Source organism: Solanum tuberosum, unplaced genomic scaffold (assembly GCF_000226075.1).
Source record: "Solanum tuberosum cultivar DM 1-3 516 R44 unplaced genomic scaffold, SolTub_3.0 scf00411, whole genome shotgun sequence".
NCBI lineage: Eukaryota > Viridiplantae > Streptophyta > Magnoliopsida > Solanales > Solanaceae > Solanum > Solanum tuberosum.
Window position 1 is genome coordinate 331,644 of NW_006239344.1, and position 9,765 is coordinate 341,408.

The 9,765-nt window shown below is 34.3% G+C and overlaps 1 pseudogene; it reads right to left on the reverse strand.

Annotated features, from left to right (window-relative positions):
• On the reverse strand, window positions 1–8,254 carry LOC102586358 (putative late blight resistance protein homolog R1A-4; annotated as a pseudogene).
• Window positions 8,255–9,765: the final 1,511 nt, after the last annotated feature.

The following is a 9,765-nucleotide window of genomic DNA, read 5'->3' on the forward strand; positions in this document are numbered from 1 at the left end:
TGCCAAAATAGTAAAGAAAGCAGTGATAAGAATAGTATTTTGGTGTACAAGATTAATGTTTAAAATTATAATTTTTGTTAAAAACTTAAAAGTTTTCTAAATACAATCTACTTTTCAACCATAATGCTCAAAAGCTACTTAAATAACAGGATATTCTTCCAGCCAACGACTTGAAGCTCGTCTCCTCCCCTCATATCTTCAGCATATTCCTTAATCTTGAGAGCAGAATCTTCAAGTTGAGGGTTCTTTACAAGTTTGATAATTTTCAATGAACTAATATCCCCGAAACTAGGTGGAATCTCCTCAAGCTCATGACATCCCTCCAGTTTTAATTTCTCAAGGGAGGGAAAGGATTCCTCTCCAACCTCCCACTTGGAAAGAGTCACTCTTTGCAACTTCAAAAATTTGAGATTCTCAAAGGTGTCTTCCTCCCCCATGTTCCATTCTCCCCCCTGAATAATTGTACGACCAAGGGACAACTCTTCAAGGTTGGGCAATCTCGCTATTGTTGATAGTGAATTGGATGTCAGAGGAAAGTCCATCAGAAGCAATTTTTTCAGATTCAAAGGGAAGTAAAAATCCCATGGCCGATTTATGGCTGCAGAGGACCCACTGTCGTTTGTGTTTGAACTTTTAAAACATACAGTGAGGTCTTCTAGTTCAGTTAGGAAATCCAATTTCGGGAACCAATGTTGCTCTGTTAAATAATCCCATGATTCCTTGAGATCAAACTGAAGAAATTGAAGATTGGGAAACCTTTTGAAAATATCCTCTGTATCTTTCGAATAGGAAAGAACGAGTTTCCCTAATATTTTCAACTTCTCTAACTTTGTGTCCTCTGCTATCAATATTGATTCATCTGCATCCATATCAAAGAAAGAACAATTACTCACATACAGAATTCGCAACTTTACAAGATCCCAAATTCTCGGTAATAGTATCAAGATTGTTCCGTCGTTTTCAACCATTAGAGTTTCTAGATTCCAAAGGTTTGAGAAAGACAAAGGCAGAAATTCAACTTCTGTCCCAATCCGTAAGAACCTCAAATGACTCAACATGCTTATTTCATTCAGCAAAGAATCTTTCACATTGATAAAAGTGGGATCCAGGTACAATCCTCTAAGAAGCCTCAAGTGTCTTAGGTGATATGAATCAGGAAGACCGTCATCCAGCTGGTCTCCATTTATCCTCAAAGAATAGAGGTGTTTACCAGAATGCCTTTTCTTATTTGAACTGAATAGCCCAAAGTGCTCCTCATCATCATCATAATCAATGGTCAATATACGTGGCATCAAATCTGAAGAAGAAAATGGTGTACTTGAACTTATCTGGTCAAACAACTTTTCCTCTCTTGCTTTTATCAAACAAAAGTCATGCACAAGATCATGAACTTGGCAAGTCAGGTACTCACCTATCTCATTGAAAGCAATTACCAAGCTACTGGAAATTAAGTTATCCATATAAACATCCATCACTTCTTTCACACTATTCATCTCTGTCTGTTCCACAAGTCCTTCAGCATGCCATAAACCATTCATTGCATATATTGTTAATGCAGTGTCCTTCGGAAAACTTGCAAGGTAAAGAAAGCATGGCTTGATGTGATGTGGCAAATGGTCATAACTTAATTCTATAACCTTCTTCACTTCCACTTCACTGTTCAAAATAAAGGAACTCAAATTATTTTGAACTTCAAGCCACACTGTCTTTTTCTTTTCCCTCCCAGCAATGACTCCAGCAATCAGATCAGCCACCAAAGGAAGCCCTTTACAATTTTCGGCTATTTCTTTACCAACATCCAATAGTTCATCAGGGCAACTCTCGTTTCCAAATGCCCTTTTCTCTAATAACTCCCAACTTTCTTCTGATCTTAGCAATCGAAGCTCAAGAGGATCAGTGTAGCGCTTTCCATGCAAAGCCACTTCCTTTTCTCGAGTAGTCAAAATAATTCTACTTCCTTTCATACCATTAGGAAAAGGTCTTGTTAACTCATCCCACGTAGTAGTATCCCACACATCATCTAAGACAATAAGATACCTCTTTCCTTCTTTTCGTCATATTCTTGGTCGACTGTGCACCATGCGCGAAGGTCGAAATGACAAGAAATTGATTTATCATTGTATACTTTGAATGCCAAAGTAGTTTTACCTGAACCCGGCATACCAGTGATCGAAATGACATCTAGTTCTGCCGGTCCTCTGGTGAGCTCTCTAAGTATCAGGTTTGTCTCCTCCTCAAAACCTACAATTATTTTATCAGTTGTCAATGACTTGCTCTCAACTGGTTTCTTGGGAGAGTTCACAACGATGAGTCCTCTGTTCTTGGAAATGTTCTCATGTAAATCAGTGACCTCTTCTTTGATAAGCTTCATCTTCTTTATGGTAATGGGAAGTGAGAAAATAAGATGTAAGAGACCATTATCTCGAACAATAATTGAATCTATGACATCTTTTGCCTCATTAGCCACATCTAGAACACGTTCCCAGAGATCTTTATACAATCCCTGCTCAACATTCACAAAGAACGATCTTATGAATTCCAGGTCTTGTCTCACCAACTCAATTTCTTCCTTTATCAAAGCAATTGAATAAGCATTGGAATCCAGCAAATCATTCAAATGTATGTGTAGTAGATGCATGAAGACCGGTCCATCACTCATGGGGAAGCAACATTGAGATGAATCCGGGACTTTTAGATAAACATGTTTGAGATCTTCCTTGAGGAATTCAATATTTTCCAGCAAGTCTAGGGTTGCACGATTTGTCTCATCGGTACTCTCTTTATTCCTTAATTTCTCTTCTAAGTCGCAAACAAGAGTTGATACCTCTTTGATAAGTGCTCCAACAAATGCCAAAAGATCAAATAATTTGTCACGATGAATAAAGTCCTTGGGCATATCAAAAAGAATAATAATTAATAGGAACTCAATCATGACATGAATGTTTCGAGCCCCTGAAGTGCTAGGGGTAATAACAGTTATCATATGCTCTTGTAGATGAATCAGATATTCTCTGAGAATGTCCGGAGAGGTTTCCAGGAGCTTCTTAATGAAGCGTCCAACTTCTGCTGAAGTTGAAGCTTCCAAATTTGTATAACATATGTGCATAACCTCCAGTTCAGTTGGAACAATCTTCAAGAGTAGATGTGTTAGCTTGAAGAGTCTAGAGTCTCTATCATTCTGATCATCCTCGTCTAGCTCGGAGAGTTGAGCATTTTCATCAGTCTGATCATTCCCATCTAACTCGGAGAGTTGAGAGTCTTCATCAGTCTGATCCTCCCAAAGGAAATGTCCTACTCTCTCAGCCATCAGTTGAAACAGAGGTAAGACATTCTCAACCATCTCAAGTTTAATGCAACCATTCACTATCAACCCATGGAAATCTCTTATGTTGCCACATACATTCTGAAGAACCTCATATTGAGTCACTTCAGGAAACATCTTTTCAGCACGATGCTTGGATAGATGATAGAGATTCAAGAGGAGGAAGTCCAATTGCTCATCCATCATGGTGGCATCTGATTTAGAACGATGATACAAGCTGATACAGTCATCCATATTACTGGTGAGGCTAGTAAAGACATATTTACACCCGACGTCTTTGCCATCATCAGCCAAAATTGGTTGAAGCAGATTCTCAACCTCCTGTCTTTTTCTAGTCATTATATCTTCAAACTTTTCCAAATCGGAATAAGAAAGCTGGACATATGTACAAATAAATGTCAGCTTCAATTTCAAGCTTTCAATTAGATCCACATCAACAGCCTTTTTATCTTCTTCATTCTTTAATCTCTCCATGAAATCCAGAACATTGGCAACGTCCTTGTGAAGAACAGGAAATGACACCTGCCAAAATGACACATAACAAAATTTTAAAGCCACATATCTACAATTCAATACTTTACAGTTCACTTTATCAAATAACATACCAATGAGTTGTTTGCTTCTTCATAATCTTTTCGTTTTTCCATGATTCTACTTTTCCTTTCCAAGTTCTCAAGACCTGATGCATAAAAAGTACATAAAACTTTATCAGGAGAAAGAAGATGAAATGATAAGAATAATCAATAATTTCACTATTTTCACGCAAACTTAAGAGGAGGACTTAATTAGTGGAAGATGATAAAAGGTACACTTGCGATTTGAATTGAAGAAAATGACTTGTAAAAATGGGGTTCATCCAGAAACGAGACCAACTGGTACCGAACTTTTCTATCTCTAATAGCGTATAGTAATATATTTTCATTAGTGAGGGGAATCTTTCGTCATCTTAGAAAAAATCTAAAAGATCTGCTTCTATTCACTCTGCACTCTCCAACCCCCTCCCTCTCACCCGGTAAGAATTCACCCGCACTGGATATTAATACCAAATTAATACAACTTATCATGGGTAAGTAATAATTTAATGAGGTGAAAGTATACATTAACTAATCATAATTAAAGTGATAATGTCGTGCATCTATTGAAAATTGGGCCTCCTCACTTGTCTGCCACAAAGGAAAAAGATAAGAAAATTAATCATACTTTTAATTTTGTCACTTCATATCACTTCCTCAGTTTTGTTGTATTTGACACTACTATATATGATATTGAGAGGGGAGCATGGGTTTAGGTGAACCTGGTGACCCGCCTCTGCATAGCCCCTGCCCTCCATGATACAACAATCCAACAACGTCGTACAACTCAAACAACTCCGGATTAGTTTAAGAGTCCAAAGCTCCACAAAAAACATCTTCCTTAAACATAATTACTCTCTTTTATATAGTGAATATACCTAAAGACTTACGAATATTTTTCTTTGTCTCAGCTCTCTCTTTCACTAGAAGTAGCTAGATGTAGATTTAGAAATTCAAGAAACAATTCTCATTCATCCCACCACACTCCGAGACCTCTGATTAAGAGGCCTTAAGCATAATCTTACCTTTTGGCATATTTTTGTTAGACAGGTTGAAGTAATAGGTTGAAAGACAAATCAAATAGCTAGATCTAGATTTAGAATTCCAAGATTATTCAAAAATAATTCATCGACTTCTCAAGTCTTTTACATACCTAAAGTGCTCACTTTAACAAATTTAAAAGGACCAAAATTACTCAGAAGTATCTTTAAGAGATAATTTCAAACATAAGGGATCATTTTCTCAACCATCCTCATCATGTTATTATGTTGTCAATAAATCAAAAGAAAAATCTTTCTGTTATATGATTAAGTCATAATGAAAAATGAAATCACTGGTAAAAGATAAAGAGAAGACAAGAGACTTTCAACAAGATGTTACCTTTTCAGTACCGTTTGAGGCCTTTGTTTGAGAAATAATGTTGAACAGTGGCAAAGAGAGTAAGGTAGCTATGGATTGTTGGGTTTTAAAGGTGTGAATAGGAAATGAAGGGTTGTTACTCTCCTGAAGAGTTGTAACTATGTCGAAGGGTTATGACCTTTATGAAAGGTTGTGTCCTTTCTAAAGGATTGTGACCGTTTGAAAGGTTATGCCTTTTCCAAAGTGTTGTGACCTTTCTGAAAGGATGTTGTCTTTCTGAAAGGTTGTCTTCTTTCCAAAGGGTTATGACCTTTACCCTTTGTTGGATATAAATAGAGAGGTTTTCTCTCATTATTCTGCATCGAATTCTTCCCTTCTTTTGCATACATTTCTTACAAAACAAAATCGATCGATCGTGTCTGTGTGTGTGATTCGTTACTGTCATTTTGAGTTCGTTGAAATTATCGAAGTTTGAGGTACCATTACTTCTTTAATGGTTAATCCATTTTATTTTGGGAGGAATTAATCTGCAACCTCGGATACTTGAGGGGATTAAATTTCTTAAGGACACACAGTGGGTTCTGTGGACTCGGATAGTTCTTTGTGTTTTTCTTTTCATCTTTTATTATTTCTGCTTTGCTAATCTAAATACAGGAGATAACAATCCTCACCAACAAATAGTTGACTTACTGCTTTTATTTTTTCTCGACTTCTAAGCTGCCTAAGGGCGTTCCAAAATCCATTGGCTGGTCTACTAAGGTTAGTTAGGCTATAAATAATGCTAGAAGCAGTTCTAGTTAAGTTTAGATCTTCATAATATTACTAGAAGATAGTATCTACCACTTATGATTAGAAAGAAACTATCAGGGTTAAGCTTGCATAGCTATTAATATTCTAAGAAGAGTTTCTCAAGATATTCATGTTCGTGGAGAAAGTACAAAAACTACATGTGATTAATTTGTAGCTGCTATTTGCAGATTTTAGCTTTCGACAGTTCAAGTATTGAGCTTCTAATTGCAATACAATTAAGGCTTTTGTAGACGGCTGAAATAGGGTGTACAAACTGCTTGAATATGTGTTATGTAGCAGGAACCTGGACAATCGAGAATGTAGACACGTAATTTTTGACCGAACTTAAGTTTTACACCATTTTTAGAGCTTAAATATTGGAAAAAGGTAGAAGTACCTCCTTAGACTATGACCCAAATCCTAGAGACACACCTTAACTAAACTAAGGTCCTGTTACCCCCCTGAACTCATTTTTGTAGACTGCTGAAATAGGGTGTACAAACTGCTTGAATATGTGTTATGTAGCAAGAACCTGGACAATCGAGAATGTAGACACGTAATTATTGATCGAACTTAAGTTTTACACCATTTTTAGGGCTTAAATATTGGGAAAAGGTAGAAGTACCTCCCTAGACTATGACCCAAATCCTAGAGACACACATTAACTAAACTAAGGTCCTGTTACCCCCCTGAACTCATTTTTTTTGTAATTTTGTACACCTTTTTGGTTTAAATGGCATCCAAATATCTCTCACGCGCCTCAACTGTGTGGAGTCACGGGGTGTGCCACATAACCCAAAAGGTGTACAATCTTATATATAAAATGAGTTCAGGAGGTAATAGGACCTTAGTTTAGTTAAGGTGTGTCTCTGAGATTTCGATCATAGTCTAGGGGTACTTGTGCCTTCTCCCCTTAAATATTTTATAAAAATCTAAATTAAATATTTTGACTTTTACCTTATTTTATTAACTTTAGTTTAAAGGATTTGAAAACAACAAAAACATAATCATATTTTTTGGTAGGTTTTATTTTATTTTTATTTTTTCTTCTTTTCTTTTTTCTTTTTTCAACTGTTTAAAAAAATGAAAACTTATAAAAGGATTATATGTTTTATTTTAGTTTAATAAATAAGCAATATTTTTTTTACTATTAGCTGCTTAATTTTTTATTAGTTTAAAAGTATTTAAATATTTTATTTTATTATATTATATTATATTATAAAAAAATAAAAATAAAAACCTAAAACTAACCCTACTATCCCCCCTCACACGACACACAACAACACGAGAAAAAAAAACGCACAACACACATACTACAAAATCAGCAACCAAAAGCAAAAAACTCACGCCAGAAAGAGGGAAAAAAAAAGAAACATTCCATTTTATATGATTTTTCTTTCAAAAAAACCATAACACATTCACCTTTTTTCTTTCCTTTCTCATTACTTTCGTACAAGTACAATACATATACCACTAAATACAATCTACAAAAGTTTTGTGGACGTTATAATCGAGCTTCAGTCAAGATGTTGTGGTACTCAATTTCACCTTATCCTTTTAATTTGTTTATGGAATTTGATATAATTATGTGATAAGTTTTCTTATAATTTTGCTTTATTCATAATTCAATTGAAATGAATATTGGGTTGAGTGTTATATATTTATTTAATGCATGATGATAGCTTTAATTGGTGTTTATTTGTAGGTTTAAGTCATATGCGGTCCCTTAAAGTTGTCCGTATATTTCACTTAGACACCTTAAGTTAGACTTGTACCTATTTTACACTTTAATTTTAACAAATATATACCTATTTAACATAAAGTGACAATCACTTAAAATATTAAGATGCGTGTATTTCAAACGCTTATACATAATAAACATACCAATAAAATGATGACACGTGGCATTGGATTCAACTTTTTAAAAAGATCTATTTAAAGAATCCAAAATGTTTTTTTAAGTAATTAAAATTTATTATTTTGAATTACCCTCCCCACCCCCGCGTCTTCTTCTTCAAACCCATATCCCCTCTTCCATTGCCCTTCTATTGGCGCCGGCGCCGGCACCAGCAGCCCAGTTAACCATCATCCGACCTCTTTCTTCTCCTCCATTGATCAACTCACATCTTTCTTTCCTCCAATTGAATCTTACTCCTTTCATCAGCGTCGGCAATACACCATCCACCCAAGCTAAATACCTATTCTTTTTCATTTTAATAGTATCAAATCCTTCTATTCATTGTCTTTATCCACTTCCCATTTGTAATCATTTATCACAATTATAACAGATAATAACAAACTTTTGTTCGAAAAAATTAATTCATATTTATTTTACCGGATTAAATGGATTTTTGTCGGAATATTGAATATGCGGATCTATGTAAAAAAAAAAAAAAAAGAGGGAAAAAGCAGAAGAAGAATTGGAGACGTTAAGAGAAATAGATAGGTGGAAGGGGTGGGGTGGGACGTGTATGTGTAAAAAAGGATTATGGAAATGGTAGATAAGAATGGCAGAGGGAGCGAAATATTGGGTTGGGAAGAAGACTTCCTTTTCAAAAGAAATTATTTTTTTCCTTTTTTATTAATTTTGTATATAAGTTAGTACAAAAAGAAAAAAAAATATTTTCAATAGTTTTACGCTCCCAAAGAGAGTGTAGTACATGATTTTTGACATGTCAACATTTTGTGTCTAATAGGAATGACTTTTGAACAAATAAAGTGTTCAATAGGAACAAAGATATGTTGAGGTGTTCAAATGAAATCTGCGGACAACTTCAAGGGGCCACATATGACTTAAACCTTATTTTTATTTATTGAATTTTATTCGTTAACCGTTATTTCTTAAAAACTGGCCGTGGTGGTGTTTTTGTCTTGACTTACATACCAATAATGATAAAGTAGGAATTATTCGGCTAAAAAATTATTGTTATTTTATTTATCAAACAAAGAATGAGATTTATTTTAGCAATTCATCATTGTTTTGTTTGGATTAATAAGAAATTACAATATGTGCATGCCTAATTTTGCCATTAACTTTAAGATAAAAATAAAAAATATAATATGTGTAGGCATAATCTTAACATTAACTTTAAGAGTAAATAAAAATAAAAAAATACAAAATAATCCAAAATTTTATATTGTATCCTAGAAGTTTAGATTTATTTTATTTTATTTGATTTTATTTAATATTTTCTTATAACATTAGATGGGTTTTAGGCATGTAAAAAAATATTTATTATTTATTTCAATTAAAAATGTGGTTACACATCTTTTTTGAAACACTTAAAAGAAAATCAAGGATGTGGGACACACCTTGACAAAATTATTTTCATAAATATTTTATTTAATTGAAATCAAGATGTGAGACATAGAATTTAGGTAACACACTCGAGAGAATAAAACAGTTATGCTTCAAAGCTATTAAATATCGAAACCAAGAATGCGGCTACGCATCTGAGGTGAGACCAAATAAAAGTTCAACAATAAAAATGCAAGCGAAATTGTAGCCTATAAAAATATATCCAAAAATATTTAAAAGTAAGTATAAGTCAATAAAAACGATCGTACTAGAACCACGGGATTCGAGGGATGCCTAATACCTTCCCTTCAGTCAACATAATTCCTTACCTGAATTTCTAGTTCGCAGACCATATAAAGAGTTATTTCCTTTTGATTAGGGATTAAAAAAAAGGTGACTTAGAACACCATAACTCAATTCCAAGT